Source organism: Hyla sarda, chromosome 11, assembly GCF_029499605.1.
Source record: "Hyla sarda isolate aHylSar1 chromosome 11, aHylSar1.hap1, whole genome shotgun sequence".
NCBI classification, from domain to species: domain Eukaryota; kingdom Metazoa; phylum Chordata; class Amphibia; order Anura; family Hylidae; genus Hyla; species Hyla sarda.
The window spans coordinates 68717975-68730825 of NC_079199.1; the positions used below are offsets into that span (position 1 = coordinate 68717975).

The 12851-nt window shown below is 42.5% G+C and overlaps 1 protein-coding gene across 5 annotated transcripts in view; it reads left to right on the plus strand.

Annotated features, from left to right (window-relative positions):
- PEAR1 (platelet endothelial aggregation receptor 1) overlaps positions 1 to 12851 on the plus strand; it is a 443307-nt gene that overhangs the window by 242744 nt on the left and 187712 nt on the right. The gene's annotated exons all lie outside the window — the stretch shown is intronic.

The following is a 12851-nucleotide window of genomic DNA, read 5'->3' on the forward strand; positions in this document are numbered from 1 at the left end:
TTTCACATACAAAACATTGATACATTGACACTTAGGGGACAGAGCTAGAGAAGTGATTGAGTAGTGCAGTGGATGGTCTGCTACCTTTCATACCAACCCTTGGGTGTAACAGGATAAAAACAACTGAAGAGGCTGGCTGCTCTAGGCTATCCTAACAAATACTACTGCTGAAACAAAAGTATGTATAGAGGATATTTGAAGCAGACCAGCGTTATATGTAGAGGATATATGAAGCTGTTTCAAATACACTTAAAAGGATATTCCAGAGGGGGAAAAATGTCATATCAACTGGCTCCAAAAAGTTAAACAGATTTGTAAATTAAAATCTCACAGCCCTTATAGACCCTTGTTTAGATAATTTAAAAAGTCATTTATTGATATGCAGTAAAATATACTCTTAGGTACAAATGTGATCAAACACTCGTGACACCTTCAAATTGGTACCTAAACACCTGATGTACAATGATCAGAAAAGTGAGCAAGTCAGGTCTAACACTTTAGTGACTAAATGATCTGTTTTATAACAGCGACCATCAATCTACCAGGTCGACCCCTTTCTATACCTTTTGGTCAAGAAAAAAGGTGAAGTGGACACAAATTCACCTTTTTTAGTGAGCCAATTCCCAGATATTTATTTGAAGCAAAGGTATTAAAGGGGTACTCCGGTGGAAAACTTTTTTTTTTTTTTAAATCAACTGGCGGCAGAAAGTTAAACAGATTTGTAAATTTCTTCTATTCAAAAATCTTAATCCTTCCAGTACTTATTAGCTGCTGAATACTACAGAGGAAATTATTTTCTTTTTTTGGAACACAAAGCTCTCTGCTGACATCACTGTTCATTTTAGGAACTGTCCAGAGCAGCATATGTTTGGCTATGGGGATTATCTCCCGCTCTGGACAGTTCTTAAAATGGACAGAGATTTCAGCAGAGAGCACTGTGCTCGTGATGTCAGCAGAGAGCACTGTGTTCCTAAAAGAAAAGAATTTCCTCTGTAGTATTCAGCAGCTAATATACTGGAAGAATAAAGATTTACAAATCTGTTTACCTTTCTGACACCAGTTGATTTAAAAAGAAAAAAAAAAGTTTTCATCCAGAGTACCCCTTTAACTCACCACATAGATCAGGTATTAGCCACAATTAGATACACCTCATGTGAATAGTGAATAAATTATAAAAACAGCATTAGGCTAGGACTCCACTGAGGTTTTTGCCCTGCTATTTTTGTTGTTTAAAAACGCCAGAAAAGCTGCCACAGTTTTTCCCTGCCTTTTGGCGTTTTTTCTGGAGTATTTTACTGGCGTTTTTATCTTTGTGGGGAATTTGCCGTTTTTGGCCCCTTTTGTTTTTTTTTTTTTTTTTACAAAATAGTTGGGTACCAAAAAATAAATAAATAAATAAAAAGGATTCAGTAGGGATGTAAAAATGTATTTAACTAAATGTTTTTTTTTTCAAAAAAAAAATGTATACATTTTTTTTATAAAGTGTGTTTAACTTTTTTTTCTTTTTTTCCACATTTTTTATGTAGTACTACTACTCCCAGCATGGAACAAGACTGTTCTATGCTGGGAGTAGTAGTACCTGTACTATAGACATATCGCCCCGGGTGTCAGTCTGACTTCCGATGCGATCGTCCATAATATAGCAGTGATGTGGCTCTATACAGCGCTCACATCTCTGCTCTATTCACATCACTGGCTATTCATGTTTCCCACCCAGAGCTGTGATTGGCCGGATGGTTGCAGCCAATCACAGCTCTGAGGGAAACATCAATGAATGAGCGGACGGCCCGGAGTACAGTGCAGAGCAGGGATGCGAACGACGTATACAGCCGCTCTGCATCTCGGCTATAGACAGGACGATCACATTGGGTGTCAGTAGTGACACCTGCTGTGATGTGTGCTTTAGCAGCCACTACTACTCCCAACATGGAGCACACTCTGCTCCATGCTGGGAGCTGTAGTACCTGCATTAATAGACAAATCGCAGCGAGTGTAACTTCTGACACCCGCTGCGATCTGTCTATTAATGCAGGTACTACAGCTCCCAGCATGGAGCAGAGTGTACTCCATGTTGGGAGTAGTAGTACTTGTAGTAAAGGAAAGATCACTGCGGGTATTACTCCTGACACCCGCTGTGATGCTCCTGTATAATGTATGGATGCAGCGGCCGGCGCTCTCCTATGGTCCCCTGCACGCCGTATATATACACATTCTGATTTCTCACAGAGAGCTGTGATTGGCTGGAACCATCTGACCAATTACAGCTCTCTGCGGGAAATATGAATATGTGTATATATACGTCAGTGCAGGGGACCATAGAAGAGTGGCCGCCACATCTATACATTATACAAGAGGATCGCAAGGGACCCCGGGGATCTGTCAATAAGTACAGGTAACTACTACTCCCATCATGGAACAGTGTGTTCCATGCTGGGAGTGGTAGTACTACCTAAAAAATGTTTTTTTTTTAAAGTGAAAAACACGCACACTACATTTTTATTATTGTCGGCTATATTTTTAGCTCTTTACCCGCTCACATAAATTGATCCCTGTTTAAAAATGAATAAACATTTCGTAATAAAAAGGATACATTTCATTAGGTACAATTTTTTCCACTGTACTGTATCTTTTTTATTAATTTTTTTTATGGTACCCTACGAAATTTTAATAAAAAAGGTATCTTCATATTTTTTTGGGATCGATAAAGTCCAAAAAAGAATAAAAAACGGCTGCAAAAATGTAAAATTTAAAACCAACATGGCGTTTTTCTTGGCGTTTTTGCTCTCCCATAGACTTCTATGGAAGGAAAACGCCACGATTTCAGGTCAAAAATGCCAAGCTAGGTTTTTGCAGGGCGTTTTGAAAATCCAGCCTCTGAGCCAGAAATTGCTGAAAAACGCCAAAAGGATAAAAAAAAAACGCCAATCTGAAAAACGCCAAGTGAATCTGGCATTTTGCAGTTTACCATTGACTTGCAGCTAACATCTGGATGCGGCGTTTTTTCACAGAAAAAACGCCGTGCGGGAAAATTGGCGTTTTTGACTGCGTTTTTGCAAAAAAAACATCAGTGGAGTTCCAGCCTTACAGTTTTGTGCACTCTCATTTGCGGACGCACCAACAGACTGGGGCGTGCATAAGACGCCATTGAGTGCTTATTCAGATGTCCTGACCATGGTGGTGTATCATTGCTGTATCTAAAACTAGCCTCGCTCCCTGATATTAGTCCTTATCTAAAGGACTATTTTACCCAGGCTTTCCTTGAGAAACCCCAATATTATGGGGGGAAACGCGTCGGAACGAGAGTGCACAAAACTGTAATGCTGTTTTTATAATTTATTCACTATTCACATGAGGTGTATCTAATTGTGGCTAATACCTGATCTTTGTGGTGAGTTAATACCTTTGCATCAAATAAGTACATGTATCTGGGAATTGGATTTTTTAATAAAAGAAATGTACAAATCTGTTTAACTTTCTGGCACCAGTTGATTTAAAAAAAAAAGTTTTCCACCGCAGTACCCCTTTAATACCTTTGCGTCAAACAAGTATCTGGGAATTGGCTCACTAAAAAAGGTGGATTTGTCGTGAACGTGAAGTGTCCCCTTCACCTTTTTTCTTGACCAAAAGGTATAGATAAGGGTCGACCTGTATATCCTTGTAGACGGATGGTCGCTGTTATAAAACAGATCATTTAGTCACTATAGTGTTTAGACCCGGCTTGCTCACTTTTCTGATCATTGTTCATCAGGTATTTAGGTACCAATTTGAAGGTGTCACGAGTGTTCAATCACATTTGTAGCTATGAGTATATTTTAATGCATATCAATAAATAACTTTTTAAATTATCTAAACAAGGGTCTAAAAGGGCTGTGAGATTATATTATATCTGACCTCTTGATTTATCTGTTGTTTTTGCTGTTGTAAAAGTCAGATTTGTAAATTACTTCTATTAAAAAATCTTAATCCTACCAGTACTTATTAGCTGCTGAAGCTGAGTTTTTTTTTTTATACAACAGTGCTCTCTGCTGACACCTCTGTCTGTCTCAGGAATTTTCCAGAGCAGGAGAGGTTTGCTATGGGGATTTGCTTCTACTCTTGACAGTTTCTGAGACAGACAGAGGTGTCAGCCGAGAGCACTGTGGTTAGACAGAAAAAACAACTCAACTTCAGCAGCTGATAAGCACTGGAAGGATTAAGGTTTTTTAATAGAAGTAATTTACAAATCTGTTTAACTTTCTGGAGCCAGTTGATGTGAAAAAAAAAATTTTTTTCACTGGAATACCCCTATAAGGCCGATGTATTCAAATAAAAACAATTTTATAAGAACACATGTAATATATACAAATACTAAAGCAGTGTTTCCCAACCAGGGTGCCTCCAGCTGTTGCAAAACTATTACTCCCAGCATGCCCGGGGGGCACCCTAGTTGGGAAACACTGTACTAAAAGTTAAAACCCCATAAACAAACACACATAATAACACTGTAACTCCAGTTATTTTGTTGAGCTATATGATATCAGCATTAAAAAGTAGGATACTATTTTATAGTGCTGGCATCACATGGTTCACAGGATAGTGATATACTGACACTTGGTACACAGGACAATGACACAATGACACTTGATGAGTGCAGGCGGCTGTGATGCTGTCAGTGTTGCTGTTGTGGCTTTATTTGCCTTACATGTAAAGTAATTAATATACTTTTAAACTGTTGCCAGATGTTATTACAGAGCGGCGATATGAGATAAAAAAAAAAAAAATAAGTTGCTTGCTCTGTTGCTTGCTGTCCCTGGCCTATCTCTGTTCACATCTCCATTATGATAACATTTCAAAGGCAGACTTATGTGCTCTGGCTTTGTACCCCTGTTTCTGGGGTTTCCATGGAGATTACTTGTTGGCCTCCATGTTGTTTTTGGCATAAACTACAGTAGTTCTCAGCTTCTTTGCTTGTCATCTGCCTCATGATTGACTGCAGCTGTTCCAGTTGGGACTGTGATTGGTTTTTCTAGGCAGTGGATAACACAGCACAGTATACAAATAGGCTAACTAAGACAGGTCACTGGAAGCAGAAGCTTCATCATGGCGTCCTCAACAGATGAGTTCTGCAGGGAGTGAGAGGAATTCTGAATGGGACAATGAAAGCTTTGTCTTATATCAGATCCAGATCTAGACTTTACATGTATCAGCATTCTGCATAAATCATCTTCATCTTAAAGGAGTAGTCCAGTGCTGAAAAACTTATCCTCTATCCTAAGGACAGGGGATAAGTTTCAGATTGCGGGGGGGTCTGACCACTGAGACCCCTCGCAATCTCCCGTATGGGGTCTCGGCAGCCGCGGGAAGGGGGCGTGTTGACCACCGTACAAAGTGGCGGCTGACACGCCCCCTCATTACAACTCTATGGCAGAGCCGGAGCACTGCCTTCGGCAATCTCCGGCTCTGCCATAGCACTGTATTAAGGGGGCGTGACTGCCGCTGCTTTGTACGCTGGTCTATACGCGCTATCTGGCCAGAGAGCCGGGGCCCCGTACAGGAGATTGCGGGGGTTCCGCAATCTGAAACTTATCGCCTATCCTTAGCATAGAGGATACGTTTTTCAGCACTGGACTACTACTTTAACCACATAGGGCCCAGGTACGCCTTCGGTCCCTGGTACTTAAGGACCCAGGGCGTACCTGTACGCCCGTGGGAATTTCGGTCCCTGCCGCGCGCCGTCCGGGGACTGGACCAGGATGACTGCTGATATTGATCAGCAGGCACCACGCGCAAATGCCCAGGGGGTCATCAGACCCCCCCCCCATGTCGGCGATTGGCGCAAATCGCAACTGAATTCACAGCTGCGATTTGCGCCAATTCCGGGTCATTCGGGTCTATTGTGACCCGGAATATAAGGGGGATCGCGATCCCCCTGAAGGGATAGGAGTGAGGTGGCAGGGGTACCACCCCTCCTATCCCTGCTATTGGTTATCAAAAGCGACGACCAATAGCAAATTGGGGGAGAGGGGATAACTTTAGTTTACCCTGTCCTGCCCACCCACAATAGGCGGGGCAGGACGGGGAAACCGTAGTTTTGAAACAGCTGGAGGTTTGCCCGGGGGGGTACATTCACTCGGGCGGATTTACAGTAAGTTTTCTGCTTCAAGTTTGGGCTGCGGCAAATTTTTTGCCACGGCGCAAACTCCTAGCGGGAAGCTCACCATAAACGCTCGCCAGTGTGAATGTACCCTAAAAACACTACACTAACACATAATAAAGGGTAAAACACTACATATACACCCCTTACACTGTCCCCCCCCAATAAAAATGAAAAACGTATCGTACAGCAGTGTCTCCAGCTGTTGCAAAACAACAATTCCCAGCATTTCCGGACAGCCACTGACTGTCCAGGCATGTTGAGAGTTTAGCAACAGCTAAAGGCACCCTGTTTGGATATCACTGGTGTAGAATACCCCTATGTCCACCCCTATGCAATCCCTATGTAGTCCTCAAATGCTTATGGCGCTCTCTCACTTCGGAGGCCTGTAGTATTTCAAGGAAACAGTTTAGGGTCACATATGGGGTATTTGCGTACTCGGGAGAAATTGCACTTCAAATTTTGGGGGGCTTTTTTCCTTTTACCCCTTATGAAAAGGAAAAGTTGGGGGCTACACCAGCCTATTAGTGTAAAAAAGGAAAAATGTTTACACTAACATGCTGGTGTGGCCCCATGCTTTTTATTTTCACAAGGGGTAAAAGGAAAAAAGGACCCCCAAAATTTGCAACACAATTTCTCCTGAGTACGGAAATACCCCATATGTGGGCATAAAATGCTCTGCGGACGCACAACAAGGTTCAAGAGTGAGAGCGCACTATGTACATTTGAGGCCTAAATTGGTGATTTGCACAGAGGTGGCTGATTTTATAGCAGTTCTGACATAAACGCAAAAAATAAATACCTACATGTGACCCCATTCTGGAAACTGCACCCCTCACGGAACGTAACAAGGGGTATAGTGAGCCTTAACACCCCACAGGTGTTTGACGAATTTTCATTAAAGTTGGAAGGGAAAATAAAAAAAAAAAAAAATTTCACTAAAATGCTGGTGTTACTCAAAATTTTTCATTTTCACAAGGAAAAATGGATAAAAAGCCCCCCAAAATTTGTAACCCCATTTCTTCTGAGTAAGAAAATACCCCATATGTGAATGTAAAGTGCTCTGCGGGCGAACTACAATGCTCAGAAGAGAGTGAGTGCCATTGGGAGTTTGAAGAGAAAATTTGTCCGGAATTGAAGGCCACGTGTGTTTACAAAGCCCCCATAGGGCCAGAACAATAGACCCCCCCCCCCACATGTGACCCCATTTTGGAAACTAAACCCCTCACAGAATGTAATAAGGGGTACAATGAGCATTTACGCCCCACAGGTGTCTGACAGATTTTTGGAACAGTGATCCGTGAAAATGAAAAATTTTATTTTTCATTTGCACAGCCCACTGTTTCAAAGATCTGTCAAACGCCAGTGGGGTGTAAATACTCACTGTACCCCTTATAAAATTTTGTGAGGGGTGTAGTTTCCAAAATGGGGTCACATGTCATAATATAATTTATTTGTAATGTCTGTTTTCCTTACAAGCAGAGAGCTAGAAAAATGCAAAATTTTCAATTTTTTCATCAAATTTGGGAATTTTTCACCAATAAATGATTCAAGTATCAGCGAAAATTTAACACTAACATAAAGTAGAATATGTCACAAAAAAATATTCTCGGAATCAGAACGAAAGCATCCCAGAGTTATTAATGCTTAAAGTGACAGTGGAAGATCCCATATACACACTTGAACATCAATTCTATACGCCACTATTAAACTTTATTGAAAACATCATTAGATAAAAACAATTAAAAAAGGGACAGTATAGCCAGACAAAAAAAGGAGTTGGTAAGGTAGGTAACATATCATAAATTAGCATAAATGTATAAGTGCAAAACATGACATAGTTATTCCTATCTAAACAATAGGGCCACCAGTACAACAAAATATAAGTTACACATAGCAGTCATGTGGAAAGTGCACAGCAAACAATAGCTAAATAAGGAGGTCACTGAATAGATGGCCTCCAGCGAGTGGTCAAGAGGAAGGGGAAAAGCAAATGATAGTGTGCAAATAGGAGCTCAAAAGAGCTGCAGGATACCAATCAATGCCCGCTCATCTTGAGCACAAAAAGCAGCATTGCCATAAAGCTTCCCCACTCACAGAGCACAAGCTAGGAGACATAAACAGTGTACCTACCCACACAACACCAGCACCCCAACGTCGTTTCGCCGTTTGGCTTCCTTGTGCTCTGTGAGTGGGGAAGCTTTATGGCAATGCTGCTTTTTGTGCTCAAGATGAGCGGGCATTTATTGGTATCCCGCAGCTCTTTTGAGCTCCTATTTGCACACTATCATTTGCTTTTCCCCTTCCTCTTGACCACTCGCTGGAGGCCATCTATTCAGTGACCTCCTTATTTAGCTATTGTTTTCTGTGCACTTTCCACATGACTGCTATGTGTAACTTATATTTTGTTGTACTGGTGGCCCTATTGTTTAGATAGGAATAACTATGTCATGTTTTGCACTTATACATTTATGCTCATTTATGATATGTTACCTACCTTACCAACTCCTTTTTTTGTCTGGCTATACTGTCCCTTTTTTAATTGTTTTTATCTAATGATGTTTTCAATAAAGTTTAATAGTGGCGTATAGAATTGATGTTCAAGTGTGTATATGGGATCTCTTGTTAGTTGCTAACACACTCGACCTAAAATATATTGATATTATTTTGCCCTTTCTTTGGATTTATTAAAGTGACAGTGGTCAGATGTTCAAAAAATGGCCGGTCCTTAAAGGGGTACTCCGCCCCTGGCATCTTATCCCCTATCCAAAGGATAGGGGATAAGATGTTAGATCGCCGCGGTCCCGCTGCTGGGGACCCGGGGATCGCTGCTGCAGCACCCCACCATCATTATTGCACAGAGCGAGTTCGCTCTGTGCATAATGACGGGCGATACAGGGGCCGGAGCAGCGTGACGTCATGGCTCCGACCCTCATGACATCACGGCCCGTCCCCTTAATGCAAGTCTATGGCAGGGGGCATGACGACCGCCACGCCCCTTCCCATAGACTTGTATTAACGGGGTCGGGCCGTGACATCACGAGGGGCGGAGCCGTGATGTAACGATGCTCCGGCCCCTGTATTGCCCGTCATTACGTGCAGAGCGATCTCGCTCTGCGCAGTAACGATAGCGGGGTGCTGCAGCAGCGATTCCCGGGGTCCCCAGCAGCGGGACCCCGGCGATCTGACATCTTATCCCCTATCCTTTGGATAGGGGATAAGATGTCTAGGGGCGGAGTACCCCTTTAAGGTATAAATGGGCTGGTTCCTTAAGGGGTTAAGCCTCCAAAGGTCTCATGACAGCCTTGACCAAAAGCACAGTTCCCTGTGCTCCCCTGGGTGTTTCAGAGTACTGAATGGAAAAGAATGGTTTGTTATGCATCGATACATCCCTTCCTAATGCATAACTAGACTGAGAGGCCAGTTATGATTCTAGGAATGCTGGGTGACTACCCTTGCAGTACTTGGTTTCCATATTTTTTCCAACAGTCTTCCAGTAACAAACAGAAGTAGGAAGTGGTGATGTTTTATTTTAGAAAGACATACCTACAATTCAGAATTTATGATAATTTAAATGTGTTTCCGAATTTACTGTAATGTCTGCATAGTCTTTTTGTAGCTATAGGCATAAAGGTTCATTGGCTATAGGCATATAGCAGTTCACACAAATCTGTTTATTAACCCTAGGCACAATGATCATTGAAAGAGCTTCAAATTTTATGTATTATAATCCTCTTAAAGCGGTACTCCGGGGGAAAACATATATATATATATATTTTTTTTTTTTTTCAAATCAACTGGTGCCAGAAAGTTATACAGATTTGTAAATTACTTCTATTTAAAAATATTAATCCTTCAAGTGCTTATCAGCTACTGTTTACTACAGAGGAAGTTGTATATTTCTTTTCTGTTTGACCACAGTGCTCTCTGCTGCCACCTCTGTCCATGTCAGGAACTGTCCGGAGCAGAAGAGGTTTGCTATGGGGATCTGCTCCTACTTAAGACAGCTTACCTATCAGGGGTGGACTGACAGCTCATGAGGCCCTCAGGAAATAGAGGCTCATGAGGCCCTCCATGCGCCCACTCATGTGTAAGCCACACCCATATATTTGCCCGGCCATGTACAATAAATAAATATTTTAATACATGAAGAAAGTATGGAATTTATTTATTTTTTTTTTTTTGCAAAATTGAAAAAATGAAAATACACAATTTTGCAACTTTGGGGAGGGGGGAGTTCATTTCTATGCAGGATATTATATGGTTAAAATGACACATTGGCCCTCATTTACTAACATGATTCCTACTCTTTTTGTCAGTATTGCGCCTAAAAACGTGCGACAGAATGTGCGACAGAAAAAACCCGACAGAATCTGAATCACTCAGAGTGAAAAAAAAAAACTACAAAATGGGCATTGTTTTCGGGAAAAGGGGCGTGTTCCCTACATTTCAGCCAAAATCACTCGTCTTTTCCTAAAACCACTCTGAAATTCATGTGAATTATCTGGGAAAAAACCCGACATTTTAAAGCATGTATAAAGTTTCAGAAAGCGGAGTAAATTCTCTGTCTGTTTGCTCCTTTGCCTGCCTCGTCTTTTTCAAACAACTTTTACTTGTAATTTAAAAAATTTTTTGCACAATTTAATTTTTAAGCAAGGTTTCAGCTTTATTAACACATTTTTTTTAATGAGTATTTTCAACACTTTTTTTCCCTATCATTTCAGTAATGATGGTGATTCCAAAAAAATAAATAAATAAATATATATATATATATATATATATATATATATATATATATACTCATTTAGTGCATCAATCTATATGTGTCTCCCTCCTTCCTCAGGTCCAAGTTACAGTGTGTGGATACAGTACTTTATTTACATGAATACATTAACCCATTAAACATTTGAAGTTTGACGGGTCTGAATGCCATTGGAGGCTGAGTATGACGTCAGCCTCCAGGGTCTATTGGTGGTGTATAGGAATGAATGGGCTAGATCTATAACATTGTGATTTTTGGCCCATACAAATCAATGGGCCCATTGTGGTCTATGGAGAACTTGTGGCAGATGGGGTAGAAAGCTAAACAGCAGTGTCCTGGTAGTAATGTGGATGGGAGACCCAGGTGTGAGTTCAATTCTCTGGTTGAAATACAGTAGTGTTGGGATTATACTTTAACCTCTTAAGGGCGTAGACATGTGCAATTCGTTACAAAATAAATTTTCGAATGTTCGTTACGAAAAGAATGCACGAAAAAAAATTTGCAAAATCCCGAAAAAGCATACGAATATACAGTTAACGAATGCATTCGTTAACAAATGCATAACGAATATGCATGTTAACGAACAACGAATGCATTCGTTATCAGTATACCGAATGTCGGGGCCATGCATCAACTGCTATCCGGCAGCGCATAATGCTTAAGCTGCTTCCGGATAGCAGTTGAAGCAGCCCGGGCAGGTTCACTCACCTTTCCGCGCTGCTCCGGGCCTTCCTCCGGTGGGTCCTGGGCTGGTCCGGGGCCTTCATACGGGTCTCCCTCTGACGTCGTCATGATGCCGTCGTGCACGCCATCCCGTCATCCAATAGGAACGGCGTGGGGCAGCGACATGATGACATCGCTACGGAGGCCCAGTAAGGCTTTGCGGCAGACACCAGAGAAGACCAGGAGAGCCCAGCAGAGTACCGAAGAGGACTAGGAGAGCCCAGCGGAGGCCCGGGGACACCATCGGGAGTAGCGGGGACAGGTGAGTAGGACTTTGCTTTTTTACATTGCACGAATCCCTCAACATACGAATTACCATCGTATGTTGAGGGATCACTAGACATGTGCAGAACCAAAAATCAGAATTAACGAATGCATTCGTTGTTTTTAACGAATGCATCCGTTTTTTAAACGAATGCATCCGAAAATGAAAAAAAAATTCGCAGATGCATATGAAAACCGAATATGACGAATGCACAGCATTCCGAATATTCACAGAACCGAAAATTTTTAAAAAACGAAAACGAAAAAACGAACAAAATGAAAAAAAAACGAAATTTTTGGTTCTGCACATGTCTAGTGGGGCGTATACATACGCCCGTGGGAATTCCCGTCCCCGCCGCTAGCCAGTTGGGGACCGGACCGGGATGACTGCTGATGTCTATCAGCAGGCATCCCGTGCATATGTCCTGAGAACCCCCCATTCCGTAAATTGACGGTCAATTCAGACCGACAATTTTCGGCGGATCCGGGTCATACCGGTGTCCGGTGACCCGGAAAATCAGGGGGATCGGGGGTGTCCAAGACACCCCCAGTCCCCCTGAAGGGATAGGAGTTAGGTGGCAGGGGTGCCACCCCTCCTATCCCTGCTATTAGTCGTCAAGATGCGATGACCAATAGCAGATCGGGGGCGGGTTAAAGTTCGGTTCCCCCGTCCTGCCCCCGACGGTACTCTGGGCAGTACGGGGGAACTGTAGCGTGACCGGCGGCGGTGACGGTGGAGGTCCCTTACCTGATCGGCTGCGGCGGGCGGCGATGACGTGCGGCTCCCTGATGAAGACTACGGAAGCCGGTGAGTAGTTGAATAAGCAACATCTGGGGGGGGGCTAAACTTTGGAGACCACATACAGTGCTCTCTAAACTGTAGCCCCCCCCCCCCCAGATGTTGCAAAACTACAACTCCCAGCATGCCCAGACAGCCGTTTAGGCATGCTGGGATTTGCAGTTTTGCAA